General features: G+C 54.1%; 1 protein-coding gene across 13 annotated transcripts in view; it reads right to left on the minus strand.

Annotated features, from left to right (window-relative positions):
* TNS1 (tensin 1) overlaps nt 1–22630 on the minus strand; it is a 203458-nt gene that overhangs the window by 40694 nt on the left and 140134 nt on the right. The window lies entirely within an intron of this gene.

The following is a 22630-nucleotide window of genomic DNA, read 5'->3' on the forward strand; positions in this document are numbered from 1 at the left end:
AGTGTTGAGCCAAGGCAGGTGCAAGGTGAAGTCCCCAGAGCAGACAGGTGAGGTGGAGGGCTCGGGACTAGCGAGGTGGCGGCAGGGCTGGGGGGCGGGGAAGCACGCAAGCAGAGGTTCTCATTATGGAGGGGATGCTTCGTCTGAGGCATGTAGGCCCCCCCTATTACTTCTTTTCTCTGAGAGGAAAAAATGAGTGCTGGGTGGCTCAGGGCCAAAAGGACTGACTCAGGGATGAAGAACTCACCCCGCCTGGAGAAAGGCAGTGATTTCACACCCTGTACAGTCAGTGGCCCAGGCACACACACACACGCACATATACACGCACACACTCCTCCCCGCCCCACACTCCCTTTCGAGGGCTCCTGTTGGCAAAAGAAGAAATCTTTCTCTCTGAGGCCCCGGCAGCTCCAGCCCAGACCCCAGCAGCCACACACAGAACCAGACATACAAAGAGGCTCACTGCCCACCAGAAACTGCACCAACACACACCCTCCCTTGGGTGTGGACAGGAAGCCCGGCTGTAGCACAGACATGTGGACCCCCAACGCTAACAGTCAGTGGCTGTCACTTCCCACTGATAGGACGTGTGACCCTGGTCCCATCACATAGCTGGGGAAACTGAGGCCCGGAGAGGCCAGCGCATGGATCTACAGACACATGGTGCCCAGTGCAGCCAGGATTTGAGTTCCGAACCAACTTCCTTCCTAGATCATGCAGCTGTTATGATGTAAGTCTTCTCTCACACCACGCACACAGACACACACCAGAACAAGCTCGTAAAAGACAGGAAGATCCTGAAATAAATACTTAGATTTAAAGCCACAAACATTTCCAAAAAATACAAATGACCAACTATGCCCAAGGCTAAGGAAGCCCTCAGGCCCAAAGTGGCCTCTAAAAATAAACACTCCAACAGAAACCCAAAGGGCAAAAGCAAACCAGAAGACAACCACAAAACAGGAACACCCTGATCACACACACACACACACACACAAGCCATAGGCCACCCATATGACGTCATCTGGGAGCAGGCGCAGTAGCATCCCCTGCACACACACACCCTGCTCCCTCTCCCCTAGACTTGGGCCAATGCTCTGAACTCTCCAGAACCACTTCTCTGCCCCAGCTCTCTCTCTCACATTTCAGAACCTCAGCCAGCAGGCACCCCAAGTGCCAGGAGCCCTTAGGACCCGAAAGGCCATGGGCTGGCACTCACTCTGCACCTGCCCCCTGTGCCTGGCCACTTCTCTGATCCCCTGAATCATCTCCACAGACATCACAAGCTACAGGATGGGGCTGTGTCCTTCCTGCCATGTCCCTCCAGAGGCTCGAGACCCAGGCTGTTGGCTAAAAGCGAGAGAAGACGAATCAGCTGGACGGCTAGCTGATTGCTTATGCAGGAACAGACAGAGCCTGCCATCACCTACCCCGATACTCAGACACCTCTGGGTAGGGTCTCTGGAATACAAGGGCTCTCACACCTGAGGGCAGGAACTAAACAAAAAGTTGGCCTTCCTCCTCACTGGGCCCCACACTGCAGCCTGCCACTCCCTCTTGGACCTAGGGAGGGGAGGGTACTTCCAACTCCTGGCACCCCAAATGCAGGTGGCAAAGGAAGGCTGCCCTACTCACACAGAGATGGAGATGCATAGGCAAGGAAAGGGGTTGAGTACCACCCTGCTGGGGATCAAGCAAGCCCGCTCCAGTGTCCATCATACCAAAACAAGGGCATTCAGGAAGAGCTGGAAGGGTAGTCCCAAGCAGGAGGCAGGACGCAGGCCTCCAGCACCTGAGAGCCCTACGCTGCCCCCAGGCCCAGGTCTGGAGCTTCATCAGTTCTGGTAGCTGCACCTTCACAGTGGCCCTGGTCTACTTCTCTGGGAGAATCGGGGACCACCTAGGTCTAGCTGGGCCTCCACAGTGCCCAGCAGCTAGGGCTGAGCCCAACCTGTGAGGCAGCCACCCTCCCCTGCCCACCCTCTTCCTCCCAGCCTCTCTCCCTCCCTGCTCTCCATCACCACAGCCACATTAGGAGCCATTTCCATAGACCACAAGAGGTCGGAACGTAACACTGGCTTTAATCCACTAAGGCAGGAAGGACAAAAGAGAGAGGCAGACTGAGCAAGGACAAGAGGGTAAGAGAGTGGAGGACAGAGAGGCTCAGGGAGGAGCCCATTTGAAGATTCAGGGGCTTAAGGAACTCAGCAGCTGCCACAACAGATACCAGGGGCCAGCTCAGGTCAAGTCACCTGAGATCAGGTGTTGGGCCTCCAGCTGGGGCAGGACGAGAGGCAGGGCTGCCTGGCTGGGGTCTTGGGTGCTAGCCCTGGGGACATTAGAGAAGGGACTGTAGTGAAACCTAGGTTGCAAGCAGCTCAGGTCCTGGAAAGCAAGGACATCCCATCTCATGAATCACACCCTGCCCATTTCTGCAGGGAGGTCGTGAAGGCCACCACCTCTGCAGAGGGCCATGGGTCCCACTTCCACACAGGCCCTGACTGCATGGTGGCTATCATCCAGATGTGCCACAATGTGGACCCACTTCCCAGAGCTCCCTCAGGTTGCCCTGTGTGTGGAGGTGCTTAAGTATTGCAAGGGTCGGGATGATGCAGGGAAGTCAATACACACTGCTGGCTACACTTGAAAAAGAATTAGAGAAATAAACAGGAGATACTGCTGTTATCTGCTTTCAGGCAGCTGTTTGTTACTATTGATGTTCATCACAAATCCCCTTCCCTGGGGATTAAGGATGCAGATCCCAGGGTCCAATCCTCAAAGATTTTCACTCTAGGCCCAGGGTTGAGTGGGAGACAAGAACCAGTATTTTCAGCAGGTGCAGAACATGATGAGAGACCCAGACCTTGGCCGTCAGTCAACACCTCAGACTTGGAGATTAAGGATTCCCCACTTTACTCCCCAAAGCCAAGCTGGGAGTCTGTCCTTATGTAGAAGCCTAGACAGATGGTCCCACCATGAAGGATGGTGAATGGCACTGCAGGCATCTCCTGGGGTGATGGTGAGTCAAGGAGCAGAGCCCCCTCCCAGGGCATCTAGCAGATGTGTTTTGAATGGTGAGTGACTCATGCAGGTTTGCAGGATGGGCTTTCTGTGATAAGGCATCCTCTGGGCTACCCCCAGCAGCATGACAATTTACTGAAACATGCTCCCTAGAGCAATGATGACCAGCCAACATGCAGCAGCACTTAGGCATGATAGCAAGAAGCCTGGGACCCACTCCGGACACAGGCAGTTTGTACGCAACTGGGTACCCAGTGGGAAGAAATCTGAACCCCTTAGAAGTCTCAGCGAGGCCATGAACATGCAGGAACTGGGCGAGCCAAGAGTGGGCCAGGAGAATGGGTTCTGGACTTGTCAGCTCGATAGCCACAGCTTCCTGGGGTTGGAGAAGTGGAGCACAAGCAGAGGCTGGGGCTGGGGCAGTGAGGGGCAGCACATGGGAGTGAGCCCATGAATGAGGCCAGGTCCCCCACCCACCTCTGTGGCCAGACACACCCATCACTTGGAAGGAAGTCTCCCTATTACTGGCCAGGTCGGCTTGTACTAATCACTTAAGCACTCAGAACCTGGCTTCCAAAGCTGCCCAGGGCAGAGCTGAGTGCCGCCTTACAGCTCTGCTAAGTTACAGGATTTGGGAGCTAAGGCCCTGTGCTAGGCCAGCTCTCTGCACTCTTTCCCTCTCCATTCCAGGCTTTCTATTATTCAGTGGCTCTCATCAGCCACAGGCAAAGCCCAGCCTCCACGCTGGACATGCCAAATCTGTGCTCATGCAGCCCCTGATTGCCTCTGAAACTGCAACTTGTCTTCCATACCCCTAACCCCACCCTCTTCCTCCTCTTCAATTACTGATGCACTCTCCCTTCCTCTGTGCCGCAGCACCTGCCGGTCCCTGTCCTGATATGCTCTTCCTCATTCTGCACCTTGAACATCCAACCTCTGACCACCCCAATTCAGGTCTGCATCGGTCTTCCCCACAGAGTATTCCTGGAGGAAAGGCCTTCACTTCTCTTTCCAACCCCAGATGGTGCCCATCTCAATGCAGTCTGTAGGAATCACACCGCATGGAGTTTTGGTGTGCCATCTACACAGCAGACAGATGCAGCCTGTTTGAGTCCCATGCCGGGATCATCTCAGCTGCTCCATAAATGCACCATGTATTAGCTTAACCAGTCCAGAAAGCTTTACCCAGTTGGTCAGTCAAAATCAGGGGTTCTAGGTGGACACCAAGCTACTCCCAAGGGAAAGCGAAGAGAGAGACACTGCAGTCAAAACATCATGAGAATGGTTCTTAAAACACTCATCAAGAAGTTAGGGTGCTGCTTTCAGGGGTCCCTATCTGGTCACCCAGGACTTCCATGAGCAAGTCTGGGAAATACCCAGGGGAAAGAGGAGCGGCTCAAGAATGGGGACTTCTAAAAAAGCTGAGATGTGGTCCCACCCAAGGTACCCCACCCTGAAGAGGTGACCCGTGACAAGGGGGCGAACCCCAATTGAGACACAGACACTCTCAGCTCACCGCCCCAGCAAGACCCTTGGTGCTGGCAGCAGAGATCTCACCCACATTGACCTCCCACCCTACAGCCAGCAGGGAACTGAGATAGACTTCTGGTCCTGAGGAGAGTTCTGGAACTTTCTAGAAGGGAAATACTTCTTGGGGGGATATCTGAAGATCGTTAAGAGTCAGGGTGTGCAGGGGTGTTCTCGAGCCTGCCACAGGGGTCACCACATATGGACATAGCCTCTTAGCCGCAAAGCAGGCAACAGCCAGGAGCAGCCAGGGGACAGAGCACATGTGGGGCATGCCCACTGTCCTGGCTCCTCAAGTCCAGGCACAGCACCACAGACACCTGTCTTTTTCCCAGGCTTCCTGAGAGCAAGATCTTTCTCAGGACTTCAGTCAGTCATCTTAAAGGTGGCTCTATTGGTCACACAAGTGACTCAGGCTGTCTGCCCACAGACCCGCCTCTGAAGACTCAGGCAGATGGACTCTGACCACCTCTCCGCTCTGCTAGGGCTTAAAAAAAAAAGACAGGAAGGCACAGGGACCCCATGTCTCAGTTTCAGCTATGCACCTTGAAGATGGGCAAAGTCAGCTTCAAGGTGACTGAAAAATGTCAGGGGAACTTGAAAGAGTGTGTGGATGAGGGAAATTAAAATACAAGCTCATTCTGATGCAGGAAACTTGGAAAACCACCTCCAGTTTTCCAAACATGATTTGGAGACTCCAAGTGAAGTCCCTCCCACCAAGTGCTGAGGGCACTGAAGGGCAGCAGAACTGGCCTCTCCCATTGGCACCAGCAGGTGCACAGAGCCAAGAAGGATTTTTAATAGGCTTGGGGCTTTTGGAGTTCTGTGTCTTAGGGGAATCCCCTGGCTACCCTTCCTCTTACAGGCTCTCAGTGAAGCTCAGCAGGCTCAGGGGACCACCCAAGGTTACCCACAAAGACAAGCAAAACGGCCTCCAGGCTCCAAGTGCAATGCTCTTGCTCCTGTTGACATGTCAAGGTGAAGATGGCTACAGCAGCAGCAAAGGGAAAACCGCAGGGAAGACAGTGCCTCCAGCTACAGCTGCAGACCAAGAACCTCAGGAGAAGCTGATACACAGGGCTGTGTCCCCAGCCCTCCTGAACAAGCACCCACAGTACTTCTCGCTAATTCCGTCTTTCTTGAATTCATGCCAGGCCCAGCAGAGAGGGAGGGAGAGTCAGGGCAGAGAACCTGATTGGGATCTTTCTTTCAGTCTCAAGGGGACAGGGGCCAGAGGGTGACGGAGTGACCTGCCGAGCACACAGCGGCCCACGCCTGCAGGACAAAAGTGAACTCTTCCAGCCAGCCTCCGCACTCTGCTCTGGGCCTGGCACCCCCACTCCCCCACCCCCGCACCTATCCGGGCACCAGATATCCCGGGCACACTCGGATGGTAAAAATAGCTCCCAAGCCACAACAAGCCCAAGTCCTTCTCTGCCAGGCCAGGGCGCCTGCCTGGGCACTCAGAAAGAGAGAATTCTGGCCCATGGGGACTGTCAAGGCTGCCAAGAGCCTTGCCAATGTGGGTCGGGAGACAGTGGTGAATGGGGAGGCCACTGGGGCCCCCAAAGTCCCAGCTGCAGCAATGGGATTCCCTGGGGCTGCTCACCATACTCTTCGTCCCCAGCACATGAGAGCCCACGAACCACTGCCCCTCCTACCCTCCACCCCCACCCACCAATCCCACAATCTGCAACTCTTACACGTCCCAGGGAGTAGCTCCGGGAGGTGGATAGCAAGCTCTGCCACATTCATGTCCAAGGGCAACTGAGCGGTCCCGGCCCCACTCGGCATACGCCCTTCCCAGTTCCCGGGCACATAGGCACTCCTGCCTCACAGCCCTCCCTCCCCTCCCACTCTTGCCCTGCCAACCAGCTGGCATGGAGCCACACAAGGACACGTACAGGTGAAACAGCTGTCCCACATACACTTACACTCCAAACGCAGGGAGAGGAAGAGTAGGGAGAACCGGCTCCAATTAGCTATTCATGCCTCATGTTTCAAATAATTCCTCCATGGCTGCGGCTCCGAGCGCTGTCTGTGTCCCACTCAGACTCACTCAGAGTGACTGTCAGGGGTGGGAGGAGTCAGTGCTGCCTGCCCGCCCGCCCATGCACACACACACACACACACACTCCTCCATCCACTCCTGCTCTCTTCCCCCTCTCTGCTCACACTGCCTCCCTCCGGCTTATAGGAAGCCAGTGGGATAAAACTCTGTCTGTAATTTTAGCCAGCTGGGTCCCCAGGGCTTCACTTATCATCCTGCAGCTATGTGGTGCTCCGATGACATCACAGCAGCTTCCCGAGCCCTCCAGCCAGCAGCAGAGAGAAGTGCCTGGCCCAGCCCAGCCCAGCCCAGCCCAGCCCAGCCCAGCTGGACCCAGCCCCCAAGTCAGCAGCAGCCCAGCCCAATCCAACCCTAATGTGGCCCAGCACAGTCCGGCACAGCGCCCAGGATGGCCCGATCCAGACTCAAAGCAACCCAGTGACCAGAGGACAATGTGGGAAGAAGAGAAGCCGGGAGCAAAGCAGGACTGAGCAGAGCAGGCTGGCCGGGAAAGGGCTCCTGCGAGGGTGTTGCGATTGAGTTCCCTAAATTTTCCACCTTTTTTTTTTCCATTCTCAGCAAATGGAAGGCAGAGCAGATGACAACAATTTTCCAGCTGCTATACACGAAGGTGGAAAGCTTTTTTCTCTCCTCCTGTTTCACACACACACACAGCAGAGTCTAGCAGCCAGGATACTTGGCTTGCAAAGGGAAAAGGGGAGACCAAACCCAACCCAACTCACAGGCCCATGTATTTTCCAGAGGTGGGCATAGCACATGCAGAATGGGGAGACGGGGCTGGGGTGTCACTGGGGCTGGCCCCTTGCAGGAAGTGGAGATGCCAGGCAAGTTCCAAGTGCAAAGCTTTGGATTCCGGCCCAGCAACCTTGGCACTATGAGAGGCCTGGCTTTGGAAAGCCAGTGGGTGACTGGTACGGGCCATTGATTCCCATGGCCACCTGAGAGGCCTCCAGCTGACTGGCCTCTGGCATTGGATTTGCTCTCATCAGTGAAAATCATGAATGACCAAGAGAATGATTTTTCCCAGGTTCAGGACATCCTTCCTAGAGGCTCAGGTCTGAGGCAGATCATGTAACCCCAAGCAGGCAGCTGCCCACAACTTCCCAGCATGCTCTCAGTGGCCCTGACAGCCTAGAAGACACCAAGTCCTCACTCTTCCTGGCACGCAATTTGTGACTTATTTGCATCTCAATTGCATCTCCCAATCCAAATCTCATGGTTGACAGGAGGTGGCCTACGGTTCTCACTAGGCCAGTGGGGGCCTCCAGGGACTGTGCATCTCCTGGCAGAAGGACCCAATCAGTGACCCCAGGGTGCTTCTGCAGAAATAGGCTCATTCAGGCTGCAACGCCCTCAACCCCCATCCCAGGCTTTCACAGTCAAGCCCATCACACAGGCTGGGAAGACAGGGCCCTGCCAGGTGCAGGCTGCCTGCTTCTCAGCATCTTCACCTGGGCCCCCCTGGAATTCAGACAGCACCTCCTTCTAGACCCCCTCTCGGCCAGCATCAGCCTCTGAGAACAAAGAAGGAAAACAAGAGGAAGAACAGAGGGACGCCTGCTGCTCTGCACACAGGCGGCTGCCCTAGGCACCCAGGGCTACAGAGTTCAGAGAAGTCCCCAGGATTGGGGAGCGAGGGCAGAAGAGGGGCAGCCCGTGATTCATGCTCCTGTTTCAGGCTCCAAAGTGGGGAAGCCTGGGGTACACATGGATATAGGTGATTTCTCAGACTCAGTGTAACAAACATCAAAATTTCTCGATTCTCATGTTAAGCAGCTCACAGCAGCTCCTGTGTCAACCCAGTAAATTGTCACTCTGGCCCCATCCAGGGACTATTTGGTTCTACCCCAGACCTACAGGGGCAAAAGTAAAAATGTTGGGGGCTGGAAGATCTGAGAATCTGAATTCTAAATATTCCTCAGCCAGGAGTGCTAGATGGCTGAAGACTTCACTCTCTTTCCCTGAAAATCCCATTTCATCTTTAGGTGCCTGTATAGGAGTTGGGAATGTCCAGCCCAGGGGGCCATAAAAAGTCCACAAAATCACTTCATCTGGCATTGCAAAGTTCAGGCAGGACTCAAAATTTAATCAAATCAGTAACAGGCTAACAAATAAGTTGCTCGGTTTTCATGGCCCACCAATGATGTTAAAAATGTTCAAAACAGCTCTTGGTTAAAAAAGTCTCCTGCCCCAACAGATGGATTTTAGCTTGATGTAAGCTTGTTCGACTAACTGGTCTTACAGTGCCCAGTGGGCTGGCCCAGCACAGCTCCCTGTGAGCTATGCGTCTACTTGTCTCCCCACATCCCTGGGCCTGACAATCACACCTTGCTTCTTCTCACTCCCTGAGCTCCTACCCTCAAGGCTGCTGTGTCACTCAGAATCCCAAAGCAGTCCCGCAAGAAGCACAACAAACGGGCCACCTCCCACTTTCTGGAAGCCCCAACCACTCACACCAGCCCAGCAGCATCTGGCATGGAACACAGGGGCAAAACACACAGGCCTAAAGGCCCAGGAGACCCTGGGCTGAATCAGAAACAATCACTCACTAGCTTAGTCCAACTCAAGGTCAATGGCTTAATATTTCTGCACCTCCATCTCCTCATCTGCCAAATGGGTACACTGATATAGGTCAGAACATATTCCAGAATCCAACTTTTTTCTCTGAGCCACAGATAAAGATTTCATATCTGGCCGCATGGCAAAGACTGCAATCCTAACACCGCACACTTAAACCACTGCATGAAAACGCTCCCAGGCTGTGCTGATGCGTGCATACAAAACACGAACAAATTTTGTGTTTATGCTTGTGGCTCATCTCCAAGATACCTCATTAGCATACATGCAAACACTCCAAACCCTGCCCATTCCCCCAAATCCAAAACCCAAAACACTTCTGCTCTTTCAGGTCAGTGCCAAGCCACAGTGGGACCTCACAGAGAAGCTCAGTGAAGACAGGAGGAACTTGGGGAACACTGGGCACAGAGTGCAGCATGAGGGTGCACCTGTTAGACAAACCAGCGTGTAACACACACCCTGCTATGCCAGTGGCCTCCCGTCCTCCTTCCCCAGCACTGCCCAACCCCACATGATACTGGGCATACCCAAGACTGAACTTCAGAACACTATCACCATGACTGCCTCTTTGCTCAGAAATCACAGCATTATGGCAAGTGTTTGGTGCAACTACTGAGATGCCCTGAGGGCCACCTGTATACCGTATCCATCAGAGCCAGGCTGGGTTCAAGTCCTGGCTCCACTTCCAATCCAGGTTTCCTGCTAATGCACACCCTGGAAAGTAGCAGGTGAGAACTGACTCGGATCTCTGCCACACACTTGGGAGATCCAGAAGGAATTCCTGACTCCAGGCTTAGACCTAGCCCAGCGCTGGCTGTTGTGGGCATCTGGGCAGTAAAGCAGTACATGGAAAGATATTTTCACCACCACCCTTTTTCAAATTAATTAATTCATTTTTATTTAAAAAGCACAGCATTGTATCTCTCACCTGCATCAACCCCAAGGGCCAAAAGGAGACAGAAGGGTGGGGAACATCTCAGCACCTTCCCAAGGAATGGAAAGGACTTCCTGAAGACCAGAGCATGGGAAAGGGGTGACCAAGGTGGTTTGAAAAAGGATACATTCAGTTTTCTCATATTTTCTACTTGGAAAATTACAAAGACAGATGTTTTTTAAATCTCTCTTCTTTTTTTTTTAAAAGATTTATTTATTTTTATTATAAAGTCAGATATATAGAGAAGAGGAGAGACAGAGGAAGATCTTGCATCCAATGATTCACTCCCCAAGTGAGCACAACGGCCGGTGCTGCGCCAATCCAAAGGCGGAAACCAGGAACCTCTTCCGGGTCTCCCATGCAGGTGCAAGGTCCCAAATCCCCAAAGCTTTTTGGGCCGTCCTCGACTGCTTTCCCAGGCCACAAGCAGGGAGCTGGATGGGAAGTGGAGCTGCCGGGATTAGAACCAGTGCCCATATGGGATCCCGGGACATTCAAGGCGAGGACTTTAGCCGCTAGGCCACGCAGCTGGGCCCAAATCTCTCTTCTAATAAACTACAGAAGAATGCATGGAAAACTGAAAAAAAAAAAATAAACTGCAAAAGAGTACTGCAGTGAAAATCTTTCCTGATGAGGGCTAAGCTAAGTTGCAGAGCTGAAAGTGGTATTCTGTCCTTAGAGCCAGCGGGGTGTCCACTGCACCCCAAGACGACCGTGAGCAGGGGTCCATGAGAACCCAGATGCAGAGGCTATGACACCCCATCTGGAGTCTCTCCTGAAGCCTGACAGGTGCCCAAGATTCTTCCAGACACCACTCAGCTACCACTGTGGGCAGCCAACCCAGGCCACTTCCTAGAATCACCATATGACCCAACCAGAGTATGTTGAGTCCATCCCACTCCAGGAGGAGAAGCTGGGTTCCCACAGTGGCAGATCTTCAACGCTGGAGCTGAGACCACCACCCAGCACTCCTGGCTCCCAAGGAAGAGGTACCACCTCAAGCCAGATCTGGGTCAGCCACCCGGAGGACTGTAAGGATACCTGGACACTCAGCACTAAAGAGCCACAGATACCTCTTTAGGCTAAGCCATGCAAAGATGGTGGACTACAGGCAGCCAAGTGCATGGTCAACTCACACACAAATATCCATCTTTACAAGCTCATCCTGCAGGCAAGCAGACCCATGGCAGGAGCTGGGAGGCCTTCGGGCACTCCACTCATACCAGAGCTTGGCCAAGGCCAAGGCTCGCCTATATATGCCTGCCAAGTTTGTTCTTGCCACCAGCAAGTACGGAAGCCTCTTTCCAGGCCTGGCTTCTTATTCGGGCTCTTAAGGAGCAGTTTCCAAGCAGTGCCAAATTTACAACAGTGCCAGAAAGTGGCACCGTGTGCCAACAGTAAAGGACCACTCTATGCCCTGCAAGGTGGGCAAGTAAGGTCACAGGGTTGGGGGTGGTGAGGAGCACCTACAGGTAAGCCCATGAGGAGCACTTGCAGGTAAGCCCATGGTCCACACCCAGGTGACTGCCCCCAAGACACCTGGGGAAGTGTACAAACATTGTGGGTCATCTCTGGAAGCAACATGGCCAGAATCTTGTGGGAAATCCCACTACCCACAGGATTTAGCCCACAGCCACAGCCAAGCACTTAGCCCCTGCACTGATGGCCTACAGAACCTGACCACACAGACCCCAGGTGCACACAGACCCCAGGGCCTTGATCTCCATTCCACTGGGCCATTCACCCACTGCCACACCTGTGCAAGTCATTCCCTTCTCCTAGGCCTCAGCTTCCCAAGTGGCAGCATGAGAGAAGAGCATGAGACTCGTGGACTCTAAAGCGAGCCTCAAGAAAGGGACAAGAAGGGGCACACATGACAGAAAAGGGATGGGGCCTCTAGTAGGAGGTGTCAATGAAGAGAAAGAGGAGGGAGGGTCCATATCCTGGCCTGGGTGTGGCACCAGGAGAGTGACCAGGAAACTGGGACTCAGACCTGCTGGGACCTCCTCCCTGCCCCCTGGCCCAGTGGACAGGGAAAGGCAGGGCTCTCAGGAAGCAGGTGCCTGGAGGGGCAGGGCCAGCTCCAGGCCCCCCTGCAGGGCCCAGCCCTCTAGGTTCTGCGCAGCCTTTCCCAAGAAGCAGCAGACAGGGCTGGGGACCAGCATGTGATCCAGGAGAGGAGGACAGGAGCCTGGTGCCAGAAGCATGAGTCAGGGAAGCCAGCTGCTGCTCCCAGGCAGATGTGAGACCCCCTGCCCCTCCCCACACTGGTGCCTGAGGCCTGGTAGTCTCACTTGAAGAGAATGGACAGGGAAGGAGGACAGAAGCCACTGGATTTGGGATATTTGCTCATGTGCTTCAGCACCTGCCTTTCAAGGTGAACCATCACACCCATCTTCCTGATGAAGGCACTGAGGCTCAGGCTGGCATTGTGGCATGGAGAATGAAGCTGCCACCTGCCATGCCAGAATCTCCTATCAGAATGCTGGTTTGGGTCCCTGCTCCTCTGCTTTGAATGCAGCTCACTAATAATGCACCTGGGAAATCAGCAGAGGCTGGCCCAAGCACTAGGTCCCTGTTGCAGGCAAAGCAGACACTGATGAAGACCAGGCTCCTAGCTTCAGCCCAGCCCTGGCCCTTATGGCCATCTGGGGAGTGAACCAGTAGATGGAAGATGTCTTTCGCTGTCTCTTCCCTCTCTGTCTCTCTGCCTCTTAAATAATAATAATAATTATTATTATTTAAGAAACAGGCTTGGTTATGGCTTGCTTGTGATCACATTGCCAGTCTGCTGTTCACATTCTTTCTGCTTCTTAGAGAGGAAGAGAAGGAGGTAAAAGGTTAGGGCTTGGAGGATCCAAAAGCCAACAGGTAAGAAGAGTGGCCAGAAAATCACGAGGCTGGCTCAGAACCACCTGCCCAAGGCCCTTGACCTATGAGAGCCGCACCACTCACAAATCCCCCTGGGCTTGTATGCACACAGTCCAGGAGGCTTGCAAGGCTCAGAGCACTTCTGCAAACACTCAGGGCACTGCACAGAGCAGGTGCATAACACACACCCACAGGCCCATCTCAGCACTCAGGTCGCATCAGCAGCCACACCTAAGCACTCCACGCCAAACTGGCCATGGAGGCTTACAATACAGCTCCTATTACAGTCAGGCCTGAGGGGGCTGCTACTTCCTTTATCAAACTGGCCTACTGAGTACAGGCTGGAGTGACCATCACTGCCCCTCAGAATCAACAACACAGGGAGACCCTGCCTGCATGAAGAGTGCCATCTCAGGCCTTTTTTTCTCCCTGCATCGCACAAGATGTACCAGCCAGTTCTCGAACGTTCTCAAGCAATCCGCAAGCAGGGGAGGAAGGAAGAAGGGGAAATGAGAAGCTGCAAGTGTTCATATCAAAATCTGATCTCACTGCCCTCCCCGGGAGAGGCGAGCAGACACCAGAGAACACTTTGCTGTGAGCAATTTTTAAAAGCAATCGAAGCAACACAGACACTGTCTGCTGTCAAGGCAGAAATACTGAGTCTCTGGCAGCTCAGCGCCATCCAATGACAGCTCCACTGCCCGAGCTGGGCCGGCAGCTGAGTGTTCCAGAGCTTGAACAAGCCTGGGGGCAGGCACCTTGTGGGAGAGCAGTCCATGGGTCTGCCCTCTGGGCACATCCAAGCAGGAAAGCCATGTGGGTGCAAAACGATGCTCCTCGATGGAAGTGACAACAGGAAAGAAAAAGAAAAGGGAGCTTGAGGCAAGACTCTCACGTCCTTTTTGCACAGAAAATGTACCAGGGCCTTGTTCTCCCACATCCACAAGCCATGGTCACTCACCCTACCCAGACAGGTACCTGGGGAAGAAGCAGTCTCAGGTACCTGGGGAGGAAGCAGAACCTGTTGCTGCCCTCATATGATTGCCTCTCGCATGGCAGGCCCCCAACCTGCTAGTTGCTGCCAGAGGCTCCCACTCCCCAGCCCTGCTTGGCCTCATATCTCCAGGCAACCTCTGTATGTCAAACAGACTCTGGACAGTTCAGCAGTAACAGACTGAAGACTGAAGGGGCCAGAGGACTAAGGGGGTGATCCTGGCTGGGCCTCCATCTGCCCCACTGTGCAATGGGAGAGTCCAATCAGCAGCCCAGCTGTCAGTGCTCAGGGCTCCAACTCAGAGAAGATGCTCAGCTTGGTGCGTCCGTGCGCCCCTTCCTTCCCGCCTGTTTGTTTGCCTGGCTCCAGTCCCACATGTAGCCAGGGCTATTTCTGCAGCAGCCACGAAGCCCCTAGGGTTGGAACTTACAGGAAATCTGTAAATACACACCAGCCTGCAGAGGTCCCCAGGGCCATGTGGGGCAATAAAGAGGCTGTTTTATTTTCAGCCATAAAGTTGCTGAAACCCAATGCCAGGAGCTGGCTGACCCAGCAGATGCTGGCATGCAGCACCCCCATCCCCCTGGAGCCAACCAGCCCCCAGGCTGGCGAGGGAAGGGCCAGGCTTAGTCAACTGCAGGTGCTGCCGGTTGGCCTCTCCCTGCCCTGCCACTGCCCTGAAAGGAGGAGCATCCCAGGCACAGGTGTAGCCACAGACAGAGCTGCACAGATCAACTGCCCATGGTGACTCAGCTACTAGTCCTGGAGCCGTCCAACTCCAGGGTGCTGAGGCAGCAGGACATCCAAACTTACCCCGACCCATGCTGTGCAAGCACAGTCAGGTGACCCTCCCTCTCTGAGCCTGTTGCTTCACCTATGAAATCAGAAGCTCAGGAGGATGGACACAACAGCAACTGGGAGCACCTAATAGCCCTTCACACGGGGAAGGTTTTGACAAAAGGAGGTGGCAAGTGGGTTTCCCTCCTAACTCTTGTCCATGTCACTGGCGGGGACAGGTAGTTACTGCAGCCCTCACAGAAGGCAATCTGGTGCCGTCCACCCAACAATTCCAACTCCAGAAGTGGATCCTAGACACACCTGCATAGACAACAAGGCTGTGCTGGGAAATGCAAGATCAGAACCCACCTAAGTGTCCGCAGTACGCATGGTTTCAAAAAAACACTGAATGCAATCTAGTGCAGACCACAGGGGAGATTCGGCACGAGCAATCGGAAAGCTCTGCTGGGGGGAGTTACAGAAAGCTCTTCACGCTGTATCATTCCACGAAGGAACTTAAAGGCTTCATCCTTACAGCAATGACCAGACCCCACGCCAGCTGGTTGGTCCCCACTGCTTCTCACCTCATCTCCTAACAGAATCTTGGTTTTGGGCACTCCAGCCTCTGGGCTGTGGCTTCCCAAATGTCTCACATGGGCTTATGCCCTAAGACTTTTGCGCTTGTTATTCCTGCTGCCTGGACGACTCTCCCCCAGATATTTGCTGAGCTGACTCCCACCTCTTTCAAGTCTTCCACATGATCTAATTGGTTTTAAACATTTCCATTCCTCATGCCCACTCCCACTCTGCTCTACTTCTTCCCAGAGTATCTGCCCCCTTGCAACATCCTCTCTGACTTGGCTATGATGTCATCATGCTTCCTCTGCTAGGGCAGCATCACCACTGAGAGGGGCTCTTGGTCCCATCCATTGTCGCGTCCTCACCATGCTGAATAGTGAGTGATCAGCTCACAGGAGGCATTCAGTGAATGTCTCCTCAATGAGAGCAAGTGACCGAGGACAGCCACAGGGCACATATGCTGTACCTTTCCTCTCTCTTTCTGCAGCAGAGTGCACTCAGGGTCGTGCCCGTCACCACGTCATCCTCACATGCCTGTGTTCTGTTGGCTCAAATGCAGGTGGCCAGAACCCTTACCATGGCATCACTGATGACTGGCAGGGACACAGGAACCATGGAGACTCACTGTGCAGTCTGGAGCAGAGAGAGGGAGTCGCCAGGGGTTGGAGGGAGGAGGACAGGGACCAGGGCGAGGCATCTGGTTGACACCAGGGACAAGCTGCACCTGATATCCACCTGGTTCAGACATTCAGCCAGAGGCCCTGGTGGAGAATGTAGCTGAAGAACTGGGATGGCTGGAAGGTGAACCCACTCACACATGGAGAAGCACCACCTGGGTGAGGATGCTTAACCATGACCTCTGGATAGCAGCCTCTGAGCTAAGCCACGGCTTTCTCTCAATTCTCAACCCTGTAAAACAGTCACTCTCCTTCTCCCCATTTTATAGGAAAGAACACTGAAGCTCAGAAGGGCTGAGTGATCTGTACCGGATCAACAGCAGGCAAGAAGCAGGGCTGGGGCTTGACCCCAGGCAGTCTGGGTCCCCACACCATGTTCTCTACCCCTGAGGTGTCTCCCTTGGGATGCGAGTTGAGCCCAATGCTGTGGTTCTCCCTTAGTGCAAGCGGCCTTCTGCTGAGACTGTTGTTAGCTAAACAACTCTGGCAGGACACAAAGAGGTCTCTTGCCAGGGGGAGCGGCATGGGGCAGAAAGGGGGAGATTTATAGGGGATGAATCATCCTTAAGCAGCTGGGGAAGGGGAGGGAGGGAGAACATGAAAGGGAAGAAGGACTGATCACTTGCCAGACCCCAGATCCATTGAACTCTCTTCCTGCAAATGGCCTCACAACTGTCCATCGGACAGAAAGCAGGGGCTCGCGGCGGGAGGGTATCCGGCACCAGAGGAGAGGGAGGCAGGGGGCAGGCAGGCCAAGAAGCAACCTGAGGAGACCGGCCGAAGGTTGGACATGGCCACTCAAAGGCTACTGGATAGACAGAATCCAGACAACCATCAAGGAGCAAACTGAGGCTTGTCAAAGAGCCATGCAGGCTTGGTCTGCACCTGCACCTGAGCATCCCAGGGGCAGGAACAGTGCTGCAGGGAGACAGCAAGGGCCAGGGCACAAGGAGCACCCAGGGTCTGAACAGGTGCAGCAGAGAATAATCCAGAAGGGGAACCTTCCTCTCTAAGGGCTGGAGGCTGACCTGGGGTTAATTAGGTTGCTACAGGGCTGGAGTCACGCACACTCTAAAACTGGGGGTAGCCTCGGCCTGTCCTCTGCCCAAGCAGGGTCTGAGTGCCAGCTGCAGTTTCTGTAGGCATGACCCGGGGCTAAGAAGAGAAACAGTGGCCAAGCTGCACGGCCATGCATAGTGGCTGACAGAGACCAAGTTCACAAGGGCAGGAACCTCAGGCCTGTAGCCCCTTCTGTAACAGTTTCCTGTGATCTCCTTCACCTTGATCTCCTGACAAAGGTGTCTGCAAAAGCCTGAAAAGCCAAAAAGGGGCTTGGAGCGGGACACAGAGGTCCCTGTACCCCCTCAACAGCAGCAAGCGCAAGGGCTGGCTGCCTCCCTCAGCCCCACACTGCCCCTGGGCACACTGTACCTTCTCTGCCTCCTCTAGAACCCAAGACGGAGAAATCACTAGCAGAAAGCCTAGCAAATCTGACTGCTTTGCTCTTCCTCCACTTTCCAGTCTCAAGCAATGTCCCTATAGCACTCTCCAATTCTAAAATCCGAGAACCAGCGAGGCAGCCCAGCAGCAGGTACAGCAACTGCCTATGACACTGGCATCCCGTATGAGCACTGGTTTGTGTCCTGGCTGCTCCACTTTCAATCCAGCTCCCTGTAAATGCACCTCGGAAAGCAGCAGAAAATGACTCAGTCCTTGGACCCCTGTACTTCTATGGGAGAAACTAGCTCGTGGTCCTGGTTTTGGCCTGGTCCAACCCAGGCTGTGGAAGCCATTTGGAGAATGAACCAGTGGACTGAAGATCTCTCTTTCTCTCTCCCACCTCCATAGCTAAATACAGTAAGATAAATCTTTCAATAACTGGTTTTGAAAATCCCCTCCTCTTTCAGTATCCTCTTTCCCCACAAGGTCTGTTCCCACGTAGACCCTCGCCAAGCCATCCCCTCTGACCACTACCACTACTCCAGGGGCCATGGCACTTGGCCTTGGACTGGGGGTCACAGTCCCTGTGCACTTCTGACATTCTCCCTGCTCCAAGCAGCCCGGGCATCACTCCATTGGCCCCTGCAGCAGCTCAAGGCCTGCCATCTGAGAGGAAGGAAGAACAGAAGAAACAGGGTGTGCAGAAGGGAAGGAGGGGTGAGAGGCAGCCTGGACTAAGTAAGCATCTGATGAAAGAGCTTCAGGTTCTGTTCTTGGAAGGATTACAGTTGGCATCCAGCCACCCCCCACTGCCGCCGGCCCCAGCAGCATCTGCAGGTCTGGTGGGAGAGCACAACGGTCGGTTGCTGAGGGGGAAAGAGTGCCCACCCCCTACTCAGCAGCTGCCAGTTGGACACCTGAGCAGTAGAGAGCACATTATGCTGCCGGGCTGCCAGCCAATGCTGGGGACCCGCTCGGAGCGGAGTGTGGTTCGTGCCCTCCACCCGCCCTGCACCCGATGGCAGATTATGGAGGCCAAAGGCATAGCCATGCAGCAGGATATCATCTTACGGCAAGTTCCAAGGGCAAGGCCTGCCCTGCAGCCTGCCAGCTCAGGGTCCCCAGTCTTCAATGCAGCCACACCTGACAGACAGGGAGTTGCACTAAGTGGGTGACACTGGCAGACACTGGGGTCAGGGGTGACATCTTTCTTAACCACAAGGTCAGCACACCCTTGCACTTGACTTCTCAGTACTCCTATTGTTCCAGTGACTCAGTGTAAGACCTTCCTCTTGGAAGACCCCTTCTCAGGAAGCCAAATCATCCACACCCTGGTGACCATGTGGCACCCACCTCCCTTTGTTCTCCCCTCTCTACCACAGCTGATCCACCATCTGTGGGGAGTTCTACCACACGGCTAACCCTGACACCTTCCTGCTGTACTCCAAGAATTTTCTCCTTTGTGATCTGATAGAGGACAGCAGTGCCCCCCCCACACACACCCCTGCAACCTCCTAGAAGTCATAAGCCATGCTCAGGTGCATTAGTCGAAGACAGGACTTCCCAGGACTAGAAATTCAGTCCTCAAACTCAATGCTCAGAAACCAGATCTGAGAGCCTCAGGCCCCATCCCTGAATTCTTTGGGACAACCTGCAATGTTACACCCCTCTCCTGCCAGGTTACCCTCCCCTATCACATGCAAATGTTTAGAAGTCGAGAATACCAAATCCAGAGAAAACAAGTTCCATTCCCCACTGCACACACTCTCTCCCACAGTTCCACCATCACTGGTCACAGAGACTATGTTTATTCCCCAACTCCGGGCCTCCTTCCTACAGTCCTGTATCCATCCAGCCCAGAGAGGAAGGCACAAGAGAGGACCATGCTGATAGCTGAACTGGCTGGCAGGTAGAATTGGTGGGAAGTTTTTCTTCATTTGTGCCTGGGATCAGGTCTTCAAGCAGTGTGTGCACCAGGAGTAAGATTGGAAAGAGATCAGCCTTACAATCAGAACATAAACAAATAACCTCCAAGATCAAGATCAGTAAAAGACAGGGGGCAATGCAGACCTCTGAGTCTGGTTGAGCTCCCTCATTCTGGAACCCTTACATCACTCTTCATTCTAGATCTTTTCTTGAATGAAATTCTTGCTTTTGGGACAGGCTTTTAGTCCAGTAGCTGATAGGCCAGGGAAGATGTCTGCACCCGACATTGGAAGACTTGGGTTCAACACAGCTCCACTCCAAGCTCCATTTTCTTGCTAGCACAGACCCTGGGAAGTGATGCTCCAATCACTGGGCTCCTACTACCTTCAAGGGAGATCTGGACCTGGCCTCAGTCTGAGCAAAAGGGCATAGCAAGCATTTGGGATTTGGGAAGTGAACCACTGATTGGGAACCTTTCTTTCTCTCTTTCTTGCTCTCTCTCCTTCTTTCTGTAAATCTGCCTTTCAAATAAAAATATGTAAATAAATAAATAGGAAAATGGGAGCTGGCACTCTGGTACAGGAAGTTAAGCTGCTACCCGTAATACCAGCATCCAATATGAATGCCAGTCAGGTCCCTACTGCTCCACTGCTCATTCAGTTTACCCAGGAAAGCAGCAGAAGATCATGGCCCAAGTGTTTAGGTTCCTGCAACCCACATGGGAGAGCTTGAGTTCCAAGCTCCTGCCTTCTGCCGGGCCCAGAAGGTCCTTTGGAGAATGAACTAGTGGATGGAAGACTCTCTTTCCCTTTCTCCTTCCCATTCTGCTGTAACTATGCCTCTCAAACCAATAAACACATGTTTACAAAGATAATAAAACCATGGTGGTGCTTGTATAGCCTAAAGATGCTATAACCCAATAAATCAAATACCTGCAACAGGTGAGGGCATAGCATCAACATATTCCAATGTAGCTCTTAGATGCATTCAAAAGGAAAAAGAGGGAGCGAGGGCTGTGGACTGTTCTGTGGCTCTGACTTGTGCATGGGTTCATATCACAGTGGCAGAACATTCAGGAAGGGAGAAATGACAGGAGCCATGCGGGAGAGTGCACAGTCAGGCTGCAGGTCTCATGGGGTCTGCTGGGATTACGCCAAAAGAATCTTCTGGCCATAGAGAATGCATGCAGCCAGGAAAACACAGGGGGCTGTGTGGGCTACATCGGCCCCCTCAGTGACCCCTTGGCAGGGACCGGGAGAGAGAGAGCCGGCGTGGGTTCTCAGATCTCACCAGCCACCTGCAGCGTGCAAACTTGCAGCAGGAGGAGGTTGCAGAGACTGAGCACTGCCTGGGCTGTGGAGAAAAAAGGGATGTGTGTACCTGAACAGAGCTTTAGCCCAGCCAGAGGAAGCTGCACGGTTTCCAGAACCTCCGATTCTCTACCCTACCCCAGGCACTACAAGCGAGACAGGCAGCACTGCACACCTCTGGAACCTTCCACTGGCAAAGAACCCAAGCGTCTTCTCACCTGTGCCTCTGTCTCCACACAAAACATGCCCATGCAGCCTTGCCATAATGCCAGGCATGCACCTCCTTTCTGCTCTCTATAAGCCTAAACTGCATCAAGTCAGGGGAACACACACACTCACATGGGCGCGCACACACACACACACACACAGGTAGGAGCCAATAAGAAAAACAGGTGTCTTGCTGTCTCTGGTGACAGCATCCCATATGGGCACCTGTTCTAGTCCCCAATAGGGAATCGTTGCACAAGCTCACAGGGATTCCTGAGTGCAGGCTGGGACACTGAGGACAGGGCTACAGGCTGCAAGGGCCCACCACCTTGTCAGCAGCCCCTAGAAGCAAAGCTGGGCTGGTGGCCACTGCCCAGGGAGACCCAACTGGGGACCCATCCTGTTCTCCCTTCAGCCTGTCTTTTGGCCCTGGGCAACCTGCTGCCCTGACTCCTCATCAGCCCAGCACAGTCCTGCACCCCCAGCCCTTCTCTGTCACTTGAAGCTTTAAGCAACTCAGCATCAGGCAGGGTGTAAGTGAACAGGTGGACAGCAAATGACTCAGGCCTGTCCAGCCTCTGGTCTTCTCAGAAAACAGAAGGTGCCCATGAAACCAGGTCAGGGTGCCTGCTTCCCACAAGCTTGGCCCTGGAGCGAATGCTCTAGAGGAATCTGGAGTCTGTTCTGGGCAGCCCAGGCCAGCTGCCGGGGAAGCCAGGAGCTGGGCAGAGGGCTTCAGAACTCAGGCCAAAGCGCTAATGGGGCTCCTGGAGCTGCAAACTGTGCCATCAGCCAGGGTGTTGAGCCGCCAGCTGCACACCTCCTCCTGGGTCAGGACCAAGGCCTAGGGCATCTTCTTGCACATAATCTGGGTATGTGAGGCAGGACTGGTCCTCCTATGCCCCAGATCCATATGCGGAATGGAGCTTTAAGGCTGGGCTTAAAGGGATGCCAGGGACTTGGAGTCAGATCCCCCTTCTCTCTCCCCAGCATTCCAGTGACTCTGGTGCCCTCCTGAACTTCCATACATGGTGGGCTGGAGGGGGTTCCTGCCCCTCGGGCGAGTCCCTTCCCTCTTGGGCCTCAGTGTCCATGTAGTAAACTTGAACCTGGGCTGGGGGCACTGCAGATGTCAGGAAGAGGTTAAGCACAGGGTCCTCAGGAGGGTTTCTGCAGCAACAAGGAAGTGGCACATGCTCTGAGACCAGGGCTAGCCACCCCTCATGCCTGCCCACCTGCTGGGAAAGGGGGGGAGAATGGACACAGGACTGGGGTCACTCAAGAGGACACAAGCCAGAGGTGGCATTTGCTTCTGCTGCCTGGCTCAGGGACACCTGCCCTCCCCTCAGCACCACTGAGCAGCCTCAGGAGAAACTAGCCTGGGCTCTCCTGCCACTGCTTCCTTGCGGCTGGCCTGAAACACACGCAGAAATGGCCCCATCTCATCTGGGGCACTGTGCCCCTTCCAGCCGGAGGAGGCTGGCTCCTCCCTGCAGATTCCTGCTCCGTGGTGGGAGCAGGGGGCTAAGGGCCTTCAGCCACCACATGCTGTGAAGTCCTACTTATGCACTTGCCTGCCACATGGGAGCCTGTGGTCTCCTGGTTGTCCCACTCCCTTCACCACTTACTTCCTCCAGTCCCTTCCTCTCTCACACAGGCAGGCCACACACACACACACACACACACACACACACGAGGATCCAGGCAAGTCCCCAGAGC

Source organism: Ochotona princeps, chromosome 5, assembly GCF_030435755.1.
Source record: "Ochotona princeps isolate mOchPri1 chromosome 5, mOchPri1.hap1, whole genome shotgun sequence".
NCBI classification, from domain to species: domain Eukaryota; kingdom Metazoa; phylum Chordata; class Mammalia; order Lagomorpha; family Ochotonidae; genus Ochotona; species Ochotona princeps.